Below are 20,016 nucleotides of genomic sequence, written 5' to 3'. Positions count from 1 at the left end.
TGTGCCAGCATCTCTCCCCCATGCAGGATGTAATACATTAATCAACAGTGTTCACACCCTGATAAGTGCAAGAAGTCTAAAAATGTCTTGTTTTCCAACAACTTTCTAATGGCAAAGGATAGATATTAATCAATATTTATAAATATTGAATCTTCTCCAATTTTTCATTTAAAAAAGTACTTATAGTTACACATAGCTTCTCAGAATAAGCTATGGTGTGTGTGTATGTGTGTGTGTGTGTGTCTTTGTGTATATGAGGAAAACTCTATTTCTGGCCATTGACTTGTATCTCGCATTTTTCATCTGTCTTCTAGTAACGGGCGAGTGTGCACTGCTCGATACACTATCAAGCATCAGGGTGCTCGATGAGTAGCAAACAATGCCGAGTATCGTGTAATGCTTGGATCCCCGTAATTTGAATTATCTGAACTGGGCACACAGAGAGAGAAAAAGAGAGGGAGATAAAGATGGAGAGGGAGAAAGAGAGAGAATGTTTCCATCCTCTGGAAAAATGCTTCCGTTTGCCATACAATATCCATTATGCTTGCTACTCGATCTAAGGGTACCGTCACACAGTGCCATTTTCATCGCTACGACGGCACGATTCGTGACGTTGCAGCGTCGTATAAGTATCGCTCCAGCGTCGTATACTGCGGTCACACGTTGCAATACACGGCGCTGGAGCGATAATTTCATGACGTATTTGTGATGTAGAAGCCGTTGGTTACTGTGCGCACATCGTATACAACCTGTGTCACACGATGCAATCATGACGCCACAGCGGGACACTAGACGATGAAAGAAAGTTTCAAACGATCTGCTACGACGTACGATTCTCAGCGGGGATCCGGATCGCAGTAGCGTGTCAGACACAACGATATCGTAACGATATCGCTAGAACGTCACGAATCGTGCCGTCGTAGCGATCAAAATTGCACTGTGTGACGGTACCCTTAGTACCGATCACTCAAGCATTTCAGTGCTCAATCAACACTACTGTTTTCCAATTGACTTTAAGCTAGTGGGTAGAAACTAGCTACTATGATGTCTCCTACATAGAGATGAGTGAACCTATTGATGTTTGGTTTAGTAAACATTTAAATGTTTGCCGATTTGTTCGCCGAACATAACTGAACGTCAAAAGTCACATAACAGCAGTATTTAAAAGTATTTAACATGCACATGCCGAAAGCGCATCACAAACCACGCATATTGGCACCCCTGTCACAAGACCACGGGCACTGATGGGTGGGAATAACAACCCAGAGTCTGCAGGAGACCCGTGTGGTTGTCATTGCCGATCTCTCAGATGACAGCATGAGATCGCAGCTGTAACTGGAGGTAAAAGGTTTGCCTCCGGTCACAGGCGTCAGCTGATGTGACTACTGCTGCCATCAGCATACACCTGCTGCCGCTGATAATAGCTAGAGAAGGCTCTGTTGATGGGAGTGTTCACTAGCCGGTGCCCGTGCTATAAATAAATGGAATAGAATGATGTGGGTTCCCCTGTATTTTTGATAACCAGCCAGGCAAAACTGTCATGAAAATTATTGAAATAAATAATTTAAAAAAGTAGGGTCCCCGCCATTTTTGACAACTACCCAAGCTAATAGCAGACAGCTGGGGGTTGGTATTATCAGGCTGGTAAGGGGCCATAGATATAGCCCCCAAGCCTAAAATTAGCAGCCAACAGCTGCCACAGAAAAGGCCCATCTATTAGCTGCGCCCAATTTGGTGCTTTGTCCAGCTCTTCCCACTTGCCCTGGAGTGGTGGCAAGTGAGGTAATAGTTGGGTGGTTGATCAAACCCAGAGGTTTGTAATGGAGAGGCATCTGTAAGACACCCCCATTACTAACCCCATAGTCATATTGCATAAAAAAAAATCACCAGTATAAAGTAATTTAATTGAAAGAATGACACAGACTCCTTTAATGAATCTAAATTAAACCATACTTAAATCATCGCCCAGTCCACAGAAGCCATGATCTCCTGCCACTGAATTAAGATAATTAACAATATTCCTCACCTCTTCTGCAGAGAAGATAGTAATCCATTTGTCCCACCATGGGTCTAGCTCTGCTACATCTGCATGATGTGAATATACAGCCTGCCATTCAGCTGAGACATTAAGCAGCGTGTACTCCCGCTGCTTATTGTCTCGCAGTAAACTATGACCTGACTGAAGTCACCTCAAGCATGAGTAAGTTCTCAGGCTTGTGGTGCCATCAGAAAGATCCTGGGAGTTTACATTTTCCACAGGCTTTATAGTCGCATCGTGCAACAATGTAGCCTGCCAACTAGATTTAGCAGAGCTAGACCCACCGTAGGACAAATGGATTATTATTTTTACAGCGTTCAGGTGAGGAATATGGTTGTTCATTATTTTAATTCTCTTACAGGGGAAAATTACTTTACTTGAATGGGCAATTAGGTGAGTATGGTTTAATTAAGATTGATTGAAGGAGTCTGTGTCATTATTTCAATTAAAGGACTTTATTCTGGTTGTGTGTTCTTATATAATATGAGTATGAAGTTAGTAATGAGTGCATCTTATAGAAGCCTCTCCATTACTAACCCATGTGCTTGATGTTACCGGACAATACAAAGGTGACATCAACCCCCAAATATTAACCCCATTTGCCACAGCCACAGAGCAAGTGGGAAGAGCTGTGCAAAGCACCAGAATTGGTGCATCTAATGGATGTGCATTTGTTCGGGCAGCTGTGGGCTGCTATTTTAAGGCTGGGGGGCCAATATCTACAGCCCCTTATCAGCCTGGGAATACAAACCGGCTGTCTGCATTAGCTTCGTTGGTTCTCAAAAATGATGGGGACCCCACGCTGTTTTTTTTAACTATTTACCTAAATAATTAAAAAATACGGCTTGGGGACCCCTCTATTCTTGATAACCAGATTTGCTGAAGCTGACAACTGAGGGTTGCAGCCTGCAGCTATCAGTTTTGCATGGCTGCTTATCAAAAATACAGGGGAACCACACGTCATTTTGTTATTTATTTATAGTGCAGATGAATACTCCCATCATCCGCTGCTTGCTCTCTCTGTGAACAGTTGAATAAAACTCTCAACATTGTCTCCTGCTAGTACTAATTGCACCACAAGCAGGGGACCGTGAGGTGAGCTATCTTCACTTCAGCACTACAAACAGTAATACTGATTCCCAGGCGCCAGTACATGTCACACTGATGACGCAGGGACTAGTGATGAGCGAGTATACTCGTTGCTCGGGTGGTCTCTGAGTATTTGTGACTGCTCGGAGATCTAGTTTTCCTTGCCGCAGCTGCATGATTTGCACAAAGGTACAATTTCCAAATATTTCTTTTACTTCCTTAGGTAGCATAAAGTCATCTCACAGAGGTTTGAAAGATTATACAGTAGTAATTAGTGTAACCATGAACCCTGCACTGGGATATGCAAATAGAACACTATAGCACTAAGTCTCTTCATTTCTATTTGTGCTCTCACTCTGTCCTTCTTTCCTCTCCCTATCGATATTCTTCAGTATACTATGTAACTGTACATTCTCTGTGCTGGCAGTATTATAATATAGCGGCAGTTTAAACAAATTCGGAAATTAGCAAAAAGTTGCACAACATAGGCTTCAGAAATGTAGAGAGTGGCCTTAGAACATTTTCACTGTATTAACACCAAACACATTGACACATCTATTCCATTATAAATGAAGCTTTTAAGTAGCAAAGTTTTAAATAAACTATTTAACTATAACCCATGGCAATAATTATAATTACGCAATTGATCTGAAGTCCAAATATCCATAAAGCCGAAATGTAAAATCTTATTTGGTCTAAAACTGTATATTTAGGATAATATGGATGACAGACATTCTATGTTCTTTAAATGACAGAGAAACACACGCTTATAGTCATTTTTTCAGCTTCATTCCCCATTGAATGCATAATCTAACGATATTTTAAGAAATAGTGCAGCTGAGGAGTCTCCACAGACATATTTAGTGAAAATTTCAGCTTAGTTTGAAGAAACAAATTAAAACTCATTGAGATCCACTCTCTAGAGGTACAACATTCACAAGTATGTTCCAAAATACACTTGTTCAACCAAGCATTCGGTTCTAAATGTTTTTTCATCATACTGAATGAATCTTTGTCACATTATTGCAAAATGCTCCTGCTAGAATACTAAGTAACCAGCCTCATAATATGCCTTTTACAATATTTTTTTAAATGTCAAATGCCGGCAACCGATACATCAGACTGTATATTGAACTGTAAAGTAAACCTGCTCCGGCGATGAATGTCTCTATGCCAGATGCCATCACAATTACTCTGCAGATGATGCTTGCAATGGAGGAGGCAGCAATTCCAGCATCACTGGATAACTTTAGTGTAGTCCAAAATAGAGTACCGGTATCCTCCAGCCAGGAAGTGTGCATGTCAACAGACTTGAAGGGATAATTAGTTCCCTGTTGTGACAACACCACATCCTATTGGACATACCAGCAGTCTGACAGGAGATACCAATTATAAATGTATATGGACCCTTGTTAATTGCTCCTGTTTATCCTTGGCATATAATCCAGCAGTTTTATGCCTGTTGCTTACGCTAAGCTGACTTAACCCATCAATTTGCCTCACAAATTTGCATCTGGCTTCATTATCTTTGTTCTAATCTTGGCTACCTCCTGATCGCTATACTTCCTGATTTTCTCACACTTCCTGGTTGACATTTTCCCTGCCAGCTTGCTGCCCTCTGTGAGACCCGGCTGCTCTGATAAGCATTATCGTTACAAATGTTACCGCTATTCTGAGCCACCAGTTCTTTCTGTCACGCAGTGATGGTCTTAGGTAAGGAAGAAAGGTCTCAAACTGTCCCTGGAACTAGGATCCTAAATATCCCTGTCCCAGGGGTACTCTTGAAGGTAGAGAGGCCTGGGTCTCCAACCTAACTATGCTCCAGTTAAACACTAACCTGTTCCCTCCCCACCCCAAGAGGCATGGGACAGAAATTTAAGGTAAACAAGACAAAACAGGGATAAACTGATAGACTCCTCCCCATTACTTACATCAGGGCTTGAAGCCAAGTTGTGTTTTTGGACAATTCACAGCCGAAATCAACCCAAAGCCCCATTACCCTGATTTCCAATGCACCAGGGCAATTGGGAAGAGCAAAGGCAAAGTGACAGAATTGGCACATGCAATGTGATATGCCACTTCTGGGGCAGCTGCGGGCTGGTATTTAGGCCAGGAAGGGCCCAATAACCATGGAACTTCCCAACCTGATAATATTAGCTCACAGCTGCCTGCTCTACGTTTGATAATTTCATAAAATGGGGGGGAAAACCATATTATTTTTTTCATAGTTTTTTTTTATAAATTAGGTTATAGATTAGTTTATAGATTATAAGATTGCGAGCAGGGACCCCCCTCCTCCTGTAACCTGTTGAAATGTGTTACTCTGTATTGTTTTTATTGTCTGTACATGTCCCCGCTTAAAACCCTAGAATTTTGTTTTTTTGGTTGCCTCAACATTGCATTGAAATGCAATAATGGGTGATCAAAACATCATATCTACACCAAAATGGTATCATTAAAAACATCAGCTTGGCTCGCAAACAAAAAACCCTCACCAAATCCCAGATCACGAAAAATGGATACGATATGCGTCTCGGAAAATTACGCTATTTTATTTTTACAAACTTTGGCATTTTTTTTCACCATTTAAATAAAAAACAACCTATAAATGTTTGGTATACACAAACTCGTAATGACCAGGAGAATCATAATGGCAGGTCAGTTTTAGCCATGACTAAGCTATGACTAAGGGTGCTGCATGCACCTGAAACGCGTAAGGCTTTTCATGTTTTTAATATGGCTTGCTGTGCCTGAATAAAGTTTTTTTTCATTTTTTCATCAGTGGTGTGCCGCTATCCTCTCAATTTTTCCTAAGAAGCTTAACAATAAACTCAAGGGGCTTGTGAAATTCTATATCTGCAGGGTATTTATGTCCCTATCTAGTATGTAACCATTTGTTATCTATCTATTGTATATCTAATATCTTTCAATCATCAACTATAACTTTAGGTAAGTTTGCTTTATTTTTTTGCCAACTAAGTTTACATTATATAATGTAAAAGATCCTGTTAAAGCGCATTGCATACAGATTGCATACGCATGCCATATGGATGTCATACGGATGCTATGCGAGAAATAAACACACTCGCATCACACTCCCAGGACAAAAGGTAATTACAGAACTGAAGAAGGTGGAAGGAGTTCTTGGCACTTCCAATCATAAAATTCATCTTTTTATTAGAAATTCATTTAGAAACAGCAGGACCCATCATGAGGATAAAACCTTACATGTTTCTGGTATGCACTATGCCGCTAGCCATAGAAGAATATTCCTATAACTAAGGGCGTAGTGTACTCCAGGAACGCTGTCCGTAACGGTAGTTCCCTTTGCACCACTTCACAGGTTTGTACTTCCTTAAGGCAACTTACCAGCAAATTAGCTTCATCTGCCATTTTGGTTATGCCTGTAAAAGGCCACTTGTTGACCAAAACATCGATTTTAAGACGCATTTTGGATGAATAAGGAATAGAATCATCTATCTGGTGCCTTGGAAGCAATTTGCCTCTGTACGCCAGGTTTTATCTTCATGATAGATTATTCTGTTTTTAAATTATTTTCAAATAAAAAGATTAAATTTATGCATGGAAGTGCTGGAAAATCCTTTTTTCTTCGGTTCTACGATAACTGCAGGAATTGGCACCCATTCATCAACTTTCCGCTGTATCCCGAATAATATTGGCGTGGTGAGCTTCTTTATTCTTTTTTTTACATACGGATTCCAACCACTTGTAAAACTTTTCAGGATAAACATCGAAGCAATTTTTAATACGCTGATGTGAGCGAACCCTTGCTAGAACAAGCTGTTCTCACGTAAAGTACTACGGGTATGATAATGCTATATAAGCAAAAGCATAATAATAATAATAATTTACAAAGACTGAATTAAGGTCTATGAGACGAATAGTGCTTCACACGCAGATACGCGTGGGGTCCGCGCCTTGACTCACCATGCCCTATTATTTGTCGATACTCCTTTTGCTCTTGGGGGGTCTCCTTATTATAGGTGCCAGCAGGTATTTTTCTCTTCCCCCTGCTTAACTATTTCATTACCCCTTGCTCTATCTGGCAGATAATAGGAGAGTAGCACATTGCTTTCACCCTCCTTTTAAAGTTATATATTGATATTTCTTGATATTTCTTTTATATGTTAATACTCATGATAGGTCAAGCAGTTTCTGTATTGCTTTTATCATTTCTTAGGGATGCTAATATGGGGCATGGCCTTTCCTTGTATACTAATTGTACATTGGCTAAACTTACTAATTATGGGTCCTCATTTGGTATTATATGATAGCCACTGTGCTATTCATAGGGATATGTATCTCTTTGTATGTATATGTGTGCATTTTCTCCTTTAGTGACCGGTCTGGGTTCATATACCTGGTTGTTTATTATGATTTTCTGCATGCTCTATTAGTGCTATATCTGGCTATCTTAGGATCCTCTTTTTGTCACAACAGATACTTAATCGAGGAGTACCTTGTTTGATTTTTTTGTGTGCTGTACGCTGTTGTGAGTGCTGGCAGGGATTTGCGCAGTTTTAAATGTTTTTAACATGGGTTTTCATGTTTTTTCCAATGAATATTTATGTGATTTTATTAATATCTCAGGTGAGCACATTATTATGTAGTTCTTTTTCTTTCTCTTTCATGATTTACTGTTACCTTGGTTCACCACAATATGCAGCACCCGCTTAGCATTGGGATTATTTGCATTTGTAGTGCGCTCTACTTCCATATTCAATTGAGATGAATAGTAAGACTCATATAATGAAAATCACAATTACTATCAGATTAAAAAAAATAATAATTTGGCCAAATCAAACTAAATCCATTATTTTGCCACAACATCTTCTTAAAGGGAAACTGTCAGCAGGATTGTGCTCAGTAACCTACAGACACTGTCAGATTGGCGCTGTTATTTAGATTAAAATGATATTTGGGGTGATTAAATCCATCTTGTGGTTGTTGCTTAATCTTTATTTACAGTTTTCAGTTATTGATATGCTCATGTCCCAGGGTGGCCTGTGGGGGGCAGGGCTTCATGTGGTGCTCTGATTATGTATTCATGTGTATGACTTCTGAAAGGTCACTGATCCCTCAGTGACCTGTCCCTTATTTTACATACTGCATAGAATATTGTTTGAAAAAATAAATAACATTTACCAGGCAGGCAGCTGAGCTGTAGCATGATACGGTGCATAATATGTATGTATCATTTGAATTTGTCATATAATGTTGATGGGGAAAAAAATATCTTAATCAAAATGGCGCTATTTTGCTAGAGAAAAAAATTGGCTCCATCAAGATGGCACCGGTGGCGCCTATGCAGCAGCATTTATTGGATCATCTAGAGCAGAGGTGTCAAACTACATTCCTCGAGGGCCGCCAACAGGTCATGTTTTCAGGATTTCCTTAGCATTCCACAAGGTGCTGGAATCATTCTGTGCAGGTGATTAAATTATCACCTGCGCAATACAAGGAAGTCCTGAAAACATGACCTGTTGGCGGCCCTCGAGGAATGCAGTTTGACACCTCTGATCTAGAGAGACGCTTCTGAGCAGGCGCCGCCTCCAGTGGCATTTTTGTTAAGATAATTTTTTTGACTATAGAGTACATATACTGTAATATATATATACATTAAAACAAAATCAGCAATCTTTTTTTTTCATATCACAATCTTTATTTTAAAAAAAAGCAAAATTTGTAGCAATTTTGCAATTTTTCAGACTGGCCAATGGGGCTTTTTTAACCTCTTTCTACCATTGGACATACTATCCCATCCAGGTGATCTGGGACTTAATTCCCATGGATGGGATAGTACATCATAGGCGATCAGCCGCGCTCACGGGGGGAGCGCAACTCGTCGCGGCCGGGTGTCAGCTGATTATCACAGCTGACATCCGGCACTATGTGCCAGGAGTGGTCACGGACCGCACCTGGCACATTAACCTCCGGAACACTGCAATCAAAGATAATCACAGCGTTCCGGGGGCATAGGGAAAGCATCACACAGGGAGGGGGCTCCCTGCATGCTTCACTGAGACCACCAGAACAACGCAATGTGATTGCGTTGTTCCAAGGGTCTCCTCCATTCTCCTCCCTGCAGGCCCTGGATCCAAGATGGTCACGTGGGTCCTTCCGGGTTCTGCAGGGAGGTGGCTTGCGAGCGCCTGCTGAGAGCAGGCGCCAGCAAGCCTCCAGCTCTGAATGTTAGATCACTGATCTGACATAGTGCTGTGCAAAGTGTCAGATCAGGGATCTGACACTGTATAGGGATGTCCCACCCTGGGACAATGTAAAAAAGTAAAAAAAATAATATTACACTGTGTAAAAATACATTTAAAAAATCCTAAATAAAGAAAAAAAAAATATTGTTCCAATAGATACATTTCTTTATGTAAATAAAAAAAACAATAAAAGTACACAATTATTTAGAATCGCGGTGTCCGCAATGACCCAACCTATAACACTGTCCCACTAGTTAACCCCTTCAGTGAACACCGTAAAAAAATAAATAAAAAACGAGGCAAAAAACATGCTTTATCATCATACCGCTGAACAAAAAGTGGAATAACACGTGATCAAAAAGATGGATATAAATAAAAATAGTACTGCTGAAAATGTCATCTTGTCCCACAAAAAACGAGATGCCATACAGCACCATCATCGAAAAAAAAAGTTATAGCCCTCAGAATAAAGCGATGTAAAAATAATTATTTTTTATATAAAGTAGTTTCTATTGTATAAAAGCCCCAAAACATAAAAAAAAGATATAAACGAGGTATCGCTGTAATCGTACTAATCCGAAGAATAAAACTGCTTTATCAATTTTACCAAACGCGGAAAGGTATAAACGCCCCCCCAAAAAGAATTTCATGAATTGCTGGTTTTTGTTCATTCTACCTAACAAAAATTGGAATAAAAAGCAATCAAAAAATGTCATGTGCCGGAAAATGGTACCAATAAAAACATCAACTCGTACTGCCTAAAACAAGACCTAACATGACTCTGGGCCAAAATATGGAAAAATTATAGCTCTCAAAATATGGTGACACAAAAACTATTTTTTGCAATATAAAGCGTCTCTCAGTGTGTGACAGCTGCCAAGCGTCTTTTAGTGTGTGACAGCTGCCAAACATAAAAACCCGCTATAAAAACCCGCTATAAATAGTAAATCCGAACCCCCTTCATCACCGCCTTAGTTAGGGAAAAATAATAAAATTAAAAAAAGTATTTATTTCTATTTTCCCGTTAGGGTTAGGGTTGGGGCTAAAGTTAGGGTTGGGGCTAAAGTTAGGGTTGGGGCTAGAGTTGGGGTTAGGGGTGTGTTGGGGTTAGGGGTGTAGTTAGGGTTGGGATTAGGGTTAAGGGTGTGTTGGGGTTAGGGTTGGAGTTAGAATTGGGGGGTTTCCACTGTTTAGGCACATCAGCGGCTCTGCAAACACAACGTGACGCCCGCAGACCATTCCATCAAAGTCTGCATTCCAAAACGCCACTTCTTCACTTCCGAGCCCCGACGTGTGCCCAAATGGTAATTTTTTCCCAAATATGGGTTATCAGCGTACTCAGGACAAATTGGACAACAGCTTTCGTGGTCCAATTTCTCCTGTTACCCTTGGGAAAATAAAAATTGGGGGGCTAAAAAATCATTTTTTGGGAAAAAATAACTTTTTATTTTCATGGCTCTGCGTTATAAAATTTAGTGAAACACTTGGGGTTGCAAAGCTCTCACAACACATCTAGATAAGATCCCTGGGGGGTCGAGTTTCCAAAATGGGGTCACTTATGGGGGTTTCTACTGTTTAGGTACATCAGGGGCTCTTCAAATGCAACTTGATGCCCGCAGACCATTCCATCAAAGTCTGCATTCCAAAACGCCACTTCTTCACTTCCGAGCCCCGATGTGTGCCCAAATGGTAATTTTCTCCCAAATATGGGGAATCAGCGTACTCAGGACAAATTGGACAACAACTTTTGAGGTCCAATTTCTCCTGTTACCATTAGGAAAATAAAAATTTGGGGACTAAAAAAATCATTTTTGTGGAAAAAAATGATTTTTTATTTCACGGCTCTGCGTTATAAACGTTAGTGAAACACTTGGGGGTTCAAAGCTCTCACAACACATCTAGATAAGTTCCCTGGGGGGTCGAGTTTCCAATATGGGGTCACTTATGGGGGTTTCTACTGTTTAGGTACATCAGGGGCTCTGCAAATGCAACGTGACGCCTGCAGACCATTCCATCAAAGTCTGAATTCCAAAATGGTGCTCCTTCCCTTCTGAGCTCTGCCATGTGCCCAAACGGTGGTTCCTCCCCATATAGGGTATCAGCTTACTCAAGACAAATTGCACAACAACTTTTGGGGTCCAATTTCTCCAGATACCCTTGGGAAAATAAAAAATTGGGGGCGAAAATATCATTTTTGTGGGAAAAAAATGATTTTTTAATTTTCACGGCTCTATCTTATAAACTTTAGTGAAACAAATGGGGGTTCAAAGGGCACACCACACATCTAGATAAGTTCCTTAGGTGGACTAGCTTCCAAAATGGGGGCACTTGTGGGGGGTTTCCACTGTTAAGTCACATCAGGGGCTCTCCAAATGCGGCATGGCGTCTGATCTCAATTCCAGCCAATTCTGCGTTGAAAAAGTCAAATAGTGCTCCTTCCCTTCCAAGCTCTGCCATGCGCCCAAACAGTGGTTTATCCCACATATGGGGTATCAGTGTACTCAGGACAATTGCACAACAACATTTGGGGTCCACTTTCTCCTGTTACCGTTGGTAAAATAAAAAATTGGAGACAAAAATATCATTTTTGTGAAAAAAATAAGATTTTTTATTTTACGGCTCTACATTATAAACTTCTGTGAAGCACTTGGTGGTTCAAAGGGCTCACCATACATCTAGATAAGTTCCTTAGGGGGTCTACTTTCCAAAATGGTGTCACTTGTGGGGAGTTTCCACTGTTTAGGCACATCAGGGGCTCTCCAAACGCGACATGGCGTCCTATCTCAATTCCAATTCAATTTTGAAGTCAAATGGCACTCCTTCCCTTCTGAGCTTTGCCATGCATCCAAACAGTGGTTTACCCCACATATTGGATATCGGCGTACTCAGCATAAATTGTCCAACAACTTTTGGGGACCAATTTCTCTTATTACCCTTGGTAAAATAAAACAAATTGGATCTGAATAATTTTTGTGTGAAAAAAGTTAAATGTTCATTTTTTTAAACATTCCAGAAATTCCTGTGAAGCACCTGAAGGGTTAAAAAACTTCTTAAGTATGGTTTTGAGCACCTTGAGGGGTGCAGTTTTAAGAATGATGTTACTTTTTGGTATTTTCTATCATATAGCCCCTTCAAAGTGACTTCAAATGTGATGTGGTCCCTAAAAAAAATGGTGTTGTAAAAATGAGAAATCACTGGTCAACTTTTAACCCTTATAACTCCTAACAAAAAAATTTGCTTCCAAAATTGTTCTGACGTATAGTAGACATGTGGGAAATGTTACTTATTATGTATTTTGTGTAACATATCTCTGTGATTTAAGGGCATGAAAACTCAAAGTTGGAAAATTGTGAAATTTTCAAAATTTTTGCCAAATTTCCGTTTTTTTTCACAAATAAGCGCAAGTAATAGCAAAGAAATTTCACAAATAACATGAAATACAATATGTCACCAGAAAAAAATGTCAGAATCACCGGGATCCGTTGAAGCGTTCCAGAGTTATAACCTCATAAAGGGACAGTGGTCAGAATTGTAAAAATTGTCCCGGTCATTAACATGGAAACCACCCTTAGGGGTTAAACTTCAACTTCCTGTCTTCTCCTGAAAAATTTTCAGCAGAGCTTATAATCAAAGGTAGGGTTATAATTATGGCTGATAAACTACCAATCACATTAAGTGATATCACAGGTCCTCCTGTCTTTTAAGATGACTTTTTCACTTTTTCACAGGCTCATTAGATTTTTCAACACAAAAGATAAGGTTGGGGGTCTTTTAATTATGGCTAATGTAAATGTGAATTTCCTGACACTACTTGAAGTTAGAATCTACCAAAGCATCATTTTTAATACAGATTGTGTTGAAAAAAAACCTCAAAATAATTTATGGAAAAACCTGGTTTAAGCAATTGGTAATTTTCTGATGATAGCGGCTTCTTAATGGCAACGAAGACCCTACCTTGCCGTGTCCTCTGGGGAGTAAGCTAAAGAACAGAGGAATGCGGCTCATTTTTTTCTATCATCCCTTCACTCCACACACATCAAGGAACCTGGTTTATGCTACACTCACTGGGGAAGCACATCTCACAAAAATCCCTTTATTTATGCAAATACTCAAGTATACAGATATTTATTCAGTGTGGATAATTCAATCTTAGGGATATTCATATCAAAGAGAACAGTGGGATGCAGTAAATAATAAGGGTAGACCCAGTCTCATGTAGCAATATAGCTGCTGATGATCAGCATACAGTGTATCAAGCAACTCTAACGTTATACTCTAGTGGTATACACTCTAATGAATCCTATTTTTTCACATAAGCGAATTGCATACACAGTTCTTTAATATTAAACTATACTAGCTACATGTGTACTTTTGATTTATGTATAGAATAAAGAATAGTCAACTAATTAAAAACATGATTTCTTTTAAAGGCATATAGCAGTAGCACTACTCTGGTTTGGTCTCAATAATCCTCTACTCTGATTGAACTGTTCAAGCAGAAGTCATTCTGTTTGAAAAGTTAAGAGAAGGCTAAGAGGAGAATGAATAGCTGTCTACAAATATCTGAAGGGATGTTGCAGTGTAAAGGGATCATCCTTATTCTCATTTGCACATGGAAACACGAAAAGTAATCACAACTTTTTGACAGTGAGGGTGATCAAGGAGTGGAACAGGCTACCACGAGAGGTGGTGCGTTTTCCTTCAATTGAAGTCTTACAACAGAGGCTGGACAGACATCTGTATGAGATGGATTAGTGAATCCTGCATTGAGCACGATGACCGTGGAGGTCCCTCCCAACTCTAACATTCTATGATTCATATTTACCAATAGTCCCAATTTTACCATGCCAATCTCAAAGTAACAATCCAAGCCATGACCAAATATTACTAATCTTCAACTTTGTTGAATTTTCCCTCCCAGAAATCAATTTAATGTGAATAAATTTGCATGAGCCTCAGTATTGGTAAGCTTGTAAATGCAGGCAATTGGGGGGGAATCATTTTTAACATTTGGATTCAATTAAACTTTTTACACCGTTTGCCTCCTATAGTCCCTGTGTTTCTTGGAGTCTACAGAATCAGTTATTTGGGTTGACCACATTATCTTTCTCAATGTATCTCTCTCACTCCACACCAAACCGTTAAGGTTATAATAAGTTAGGGACCAACTGAGAGGTTCGCAGTGACGTGGCAGTGGGCTTCATGCAGACTGATCAGAATTTTAAACTAAGAACCTCATGTTCAGTTTTATAAATTCAAATTAAACCATTTATACAGTCATATACAGAACTTGGCCTCTATAAAAAATCACAGTAGTAGTACAAATTACACTACTGTCATTTTATAGATTAAAAAAAATATATATTACAACAGTAAATTACTATCTTCCTTTCTTTCTCTAATGTTGATTGACAGCACTAGCTTTGGATTACTGCTTGGACTAAATTCCTAACCTTACATACACTGACGCTGCAGGAGCCCAGACCACCACACACAGTGTCAGTGCGGGAGCTGTCTCATCTCCCTCTTTTGTCTGTAGCAGCCACTTAAGGCACTTAGGGTTACACAGTAGCTGGTTGATGCTGTCAGGAGAGGGGGATAAGTGCGCACTGTCATCCATACTGCAGGAGATGAGCAATCTCACACCATATGACAGCGGGAGCCTTCTCATTCCCTTCTCTTGTCAACATTGTCTGACCACTACTGTGTAATCCTAGGTGCAGCAAGCAGAGAATGAAAACAGGAGAGGGAACAGAGCACACCCACACTGTGTGTGTTCTCTGCTCCGACAGTGCCAGTATGGATGTGCAGGTCTGGGGTTTCAATTCGGGCAGTGCTCCAAAGTGAATACTTTCAAACAACCCAAGGCAAGGTTCATAGGATGGTAATTGAGGGGACAAAATGGTGCATTGAGCTCGTAGCCACACTAAGAGTGTACCACAGACCTCTCATTGACATATGTAACAAAATGGGTTTTGCATAAAATGAAAGTAGTGGAATTTGTAATATACTGTAAAAATAATAATAATAATCTTTATTTTTATATAGCGCTAACATATTCCGCAGCGCTTTACAGGTTGCACACACATTATCATCGCTGTCCCCGATGGGGCTCACAATCTAGAATCCCTATCAGTATGTCTTTGGAATGTGGGAGGAAACCGGAGTACCCGGAGGAAACCCATGCAAACATGGGGAGAACATACAAACTCTTTGCAGATGTTGTCCTTGGTGAGATTTGAACCCAGGACCCTGGGTCTCTGCTGCTGCTACCACTGCTACTACCACTGTTTGTTATAGTTCCTGTCAGCAGCACTTATGTCACATCGACAATGTTGCAACCAATAACTAAGCATTTATTTTTTCAAACAAACTGCCACTTGGGGACAGGGGAAATTTTATGAGCCCACAGCATACCAGGCAGATTCTGGCTATAATACACAGATGGCACGTGCTTATATAAAGAGAGGCCGGAATATGTATTATTACTTAAATGCTGCTGTCAACTAGAGATGGTCGAACCCGAACAGAAAAGTTTGTGGTCAGTACCAAACACCTACTGTCTAGCCACTAGGAAGTCCATGTTACTGTTCAGGTTCAGCCCCCCCAAACAGCGAGCGTTTCTCGCTCTGTCATCTGCATGACAGTGTGAGAAACACCGGCGGCTATGATCGGGGGTTAGATCATTACCATCAGTCAGAGAGCCGCAGCTCCCATGCTGTCAGATAATAGCATGAGTCCGCAGCTAGGTAAAAAGTATACCTCTGGTCACAGGCTTTGACTGATGGGGCTACTATTGTCATCAGCCTACACTTGCTGCCTCTAATAATGGTGAGAGCAAGCTGTGGCTGATGGGAATATACATCAGCCAGTGCCTGCACTATAAATAAATTTAATAAATAATAGCGTGGGTTCACCTTTAATTTTGATAACCAGCCAGGCAAACTGACAGCTGCGGGCTGCAACCCTTTAGCAAGGCTGGTTATCAAAAATAGAGGGGTCCCCATGACATTGTTTTAAATGATTTAAATAAATAATTTAAAAAAAGTCTTGAGGTCCCCCCATTTATGACAACCAGTCAAGCTAAAGCAGACAGCCATGGATATTGCCCCATCAGTCTAAAAATAGCAGCCAGTACCCAAACCAAACCTTTTGTTAACTGTTTGGCTGAACCCATCGGACCCTAACATCGAGGGGCTCTCACATCTCTGCTGACAACCTCCCAGAGTGCATTTAATTGATGTTAGTGCTTATGCAAAGGGTCACTAGTGTTCACCAGCCCTGAATGATGTGATCATCCTCAATAATCAGAACCTCCCACTCCCATCTCCAAGACTTTTCATGTGCTTCACCAATTCTTTGGAATGCACTACCCAGGTTAATAAGATTAATCCCCAATCCCCACAGTTTTAAGCGTGCCCTAAAAACGCATTTGTTCAGACTGGCCTACCGCATCAACGCATTAACCTAACTATCCCTGTGTGGCCCATTAAAAAAAAAAAAAAAAAAAAAAACCTTAAACCTTAATCAGGTTCCTCACATCATGTTCTCACATATTTCATGCAGATAATAGCCCTCTGTGTCTGTACTGTTACATACTTAGGCTGTTAAGTGGTTCATGCAGCTTTACATGAACAGACACCCGATCCTTACTCTTTGGCTGGCTTGAACAACGAAAGCAATTGTTACCATCCACCTCTCCTGTCTCCCTTTTACCTATAGATTGTAAGCTTGCGAGCAGGGCCCTCACTCCTCTTGGTATCTATTTTGAACTGTGATTTCTGTTATGCTGTAATGTCTATTGTCTGTACAAATCCCCTCTATAATTTGTAAAGCACTGCGGAATATGTTGGTGTTATATAAATAAAATTATTATTATTATTATTATTATCACGGGTTTGATGGGTTATGATTAGGGTTGAGTGAAACGGATCGTTCATTTTCATAAGTCGCCGACTTTTGGCAAAGTCGGCGTCTCATGAAACCGAGCCGATCCCAGCGTTGCATCGGCCATGCGGTACGCGACTTTCGCGCCAAAGTCGCATTTCAATGACGCTAAAAGCGCCATTTCTCAGCCAATGAAGGTGGACGCAGAGTGTGGGCAGCGTGATGACATAGATCTCAGTCCCCACCATCTTAGAGAAGGGCATTGCAGTGATTGGCTTGCTTTCTGCGGCATCACAGGGGCTATAAAGGGGCGTTCCCGCCGACCGCCATCTTACTGCTGCTGATGTGAGTGTAGGGAGAGGTTGTTGTCGCTTCTTCAGAAGCAGGGATAGTGATAGGCAGGGTACATAAAGCTGCAAACCGCTTGTGCTGTAGCGATTTCCACTGTCCAACACCACCTTTTGTTTGCAGGGACAGTGGAAGCTACATTTTTTTTTCCTCAGCGCTGTCGCTCATTGGGCTGCCCTAGAAGGCTCCCTGACCCTGATAGCTGCGTTGCTGTGCCTGTGTGTACGCCGCTGTGCAAACCAACTGCTTTTTTCAAAGCACAAATCCTGTATTTACTTCCTTTCTGCACAGCTATCTTGTGTGTTTGTCCACACTTTTGTGTGCAGCAGTCCTTTTTCTAGCTGCCTGCCATACTTTTCTGAGATAACTGCAGGGAGATAAATATTGGCAAGTCTGCCTCTGTGCCATTGCTGTGGGTGGCATCTCACTCTCATTGTGTGGCACCGAAAAAACCACTGTGATACTTGGCCATTTTTTTTTTTTTGTCTAAATTCTCCCTTTTCCAAAAAAAAAAGTTAGTGGGAGATAAATCTTGGCAAGTCTGCCTCCGTGCCAGTCCTGTGTGTGGCATCTGTCTCTCATTGTGTGGCACCGAAAAAAACACTGTGTGATACTTGGCCATTTTTTTTTTTTGTCTAAATTCTCCCTTTTCCAAAAAAAAAAGTTAGTGGGAGATAAATCTTGGCAAGTCTGCCTCCGTGCCAGTCCTGTGGGTGGCATCTCACTCTCATTGTGTGGCACCGAAAAAACCACTGTGATACTTGGCCATTTTTTTTTTGTCTAAATTCTCCCTTTTCCAAAAAAAAAAGTTAGTGGGAGATAAATCTTGGCAAGTCTGCCTCCGTGCCAGTCCTGTGTGTGGCATCTGTCTCTCATTGTGTGGCACCGAAAAAACCACTGTGTGATACTTGGCCATTTTTTTATTTTTGTCTAAATTCTCCCTTTTCCAAAAAAAAAGTTAGTGGGAGATAAATCTTGGCAACTCTGCCTCCGTGCCATTGCTGTGGGTGGCATCTCACTCTCATTGTGTGGCACCGAAAAAACCACTGTGATACTTGGCCATTTTTTTTTTTGTCTAAATTCTCCCTTTTCAAAAAAAAAAAAGTTAGTGGGAGATAAATCTTGGCAAGTCTGCCTCCGTGCCAGTCCTGTGTGTGGCATCTGTCTCTCATTGTGTGGCACCGAAAAAACCACTGTGATACTTGGCCATTTTTTTTTTTTGTCTAAATTCTCCCTTTTCCAAAAAAAAAGTTAGTGGGAGATAAATCTTGGCAACTCTGCCTCCGTGCCATTGCTGTGGGTGGCATCTCACTCTCATTGTGTGGCACCGAAAAAACCACTGTGATACTTGGCCATTTTTTTTTTTTTGTCTAAATTCTCCCTTTTCCAAAAAAAAAAGTTAGTGGGAGATAAATCTTGGCAAGTCTGCCTCCGTGCCAGTCCTGTGTGTGGCATCTGTCTCTCATTGTGTGGCACCGAAAAAACCACTGTGTGATACTTGGCCATTTTTTTTTTTTGTCTAAATTCTCCCTTTTCCAAAAAAAAAGTTAGTGGGAGATAAATCTTGGCAACTCTGCCTCTGTGCCATTGCTGTGGGTGGCATCTCACTCTCATTGTGTGGCACCGAAAAAACCACTGTGATACTTGGCCAATTTTTTTTTTTTTGTTAAATTCTCCCTTTTCAAAAAAAAAAATAGTTAGTGGGAGATAAATCTTGGCAAGTCTGCCTCCGTGCCAGTCCTGTGTGTGGCATCTGTCTCTCATTGTGTCCCACCGAAAAGCAGTGTGTGTGTAATACTGGGCCTTTTTGTTTTTTTGGTGGTAAATTCTCCCTTTTAAAAAAAAAAAAATAGTTAGTGGGAGATAAATCTTGGCAAGTCTGCCTCCGTGCCAGTCCTGTGTGTGGCATCTGTCTCTCATTGTGTCCCACCGAAAAGCAGTGTGTAATACTGGTCCTTTTTTTTTTTTTGGTTAAATTCTCCCTTTTCAAAAAAAAAAATAGTTAGTGGGAGATAAATCTTGGCAAGTCTGCCTCCGTGCCAGTCCTGTGTGTGGCATCTGTCTCTCATTGTGTCCCACAGAAAAGCAGTGTGTGTGTAATACTGGGCCTTTTTGTTTTTTTGGTGGTAAATTCTCCCTTTTAAAAAAAAGAAATAGTTAGTGGGAGATAAATCTTGGCAAGTCTGCCTCTGTGCCAGTCCTGTGTGTGGCATCTGTCTCTTATTGTGTCCCACCGAAAAGCAGTGTGTGTGTAATACTGGTCCTTTTTGTTTTTTTGGTGGTAAATTCTCCCTTTTAAAAAAAAAAATAGTTAGTGGGAGATAAATCTTGGCAAGTCTGCCTCCGTGCCAGTCCTGTGTGTGGCATCTGTCTCTCATTGTGTCCCACCAAAAAGCAGTGTGTAATACTGGTCCTTTTTTTTTT

General features: G+C 40.7%; 1 protein-coding gene across 2 annotated transcripts in view; it reads right to left on the bottom strand.

The window, feature by feature from the left end:
* ADGRD1 (adhesion G protein-coupled receptor D1) overlaps positions 1 to 20,016 on the bottom strand; it is a 1,174,499-nt gene that overhangs the window by 201,797 nt on the left and 952,686 nt on the right. The window lies entirely within an intron of this gene.

Source organism: Ranitomeya variabilis, chromosome 1 (assembly GCF_051348905.1).
Source record: "Ranitomeya variabilis isolate aRanVar5 chromosome 1, aRanVar5.hap1, whole genome shotgun sequence".
NCBI lineage: Eukaryota > Metazoa > Chordata > Amphibia > Anura > Dendrobatidae > Ranitomeya > Ranitomeya variabilis.
The sequence above is the reverse complement of the archived record's forward strand: the minus strand, read 5'-3'. Positions and strand labels throughout refer to the sequence as shown.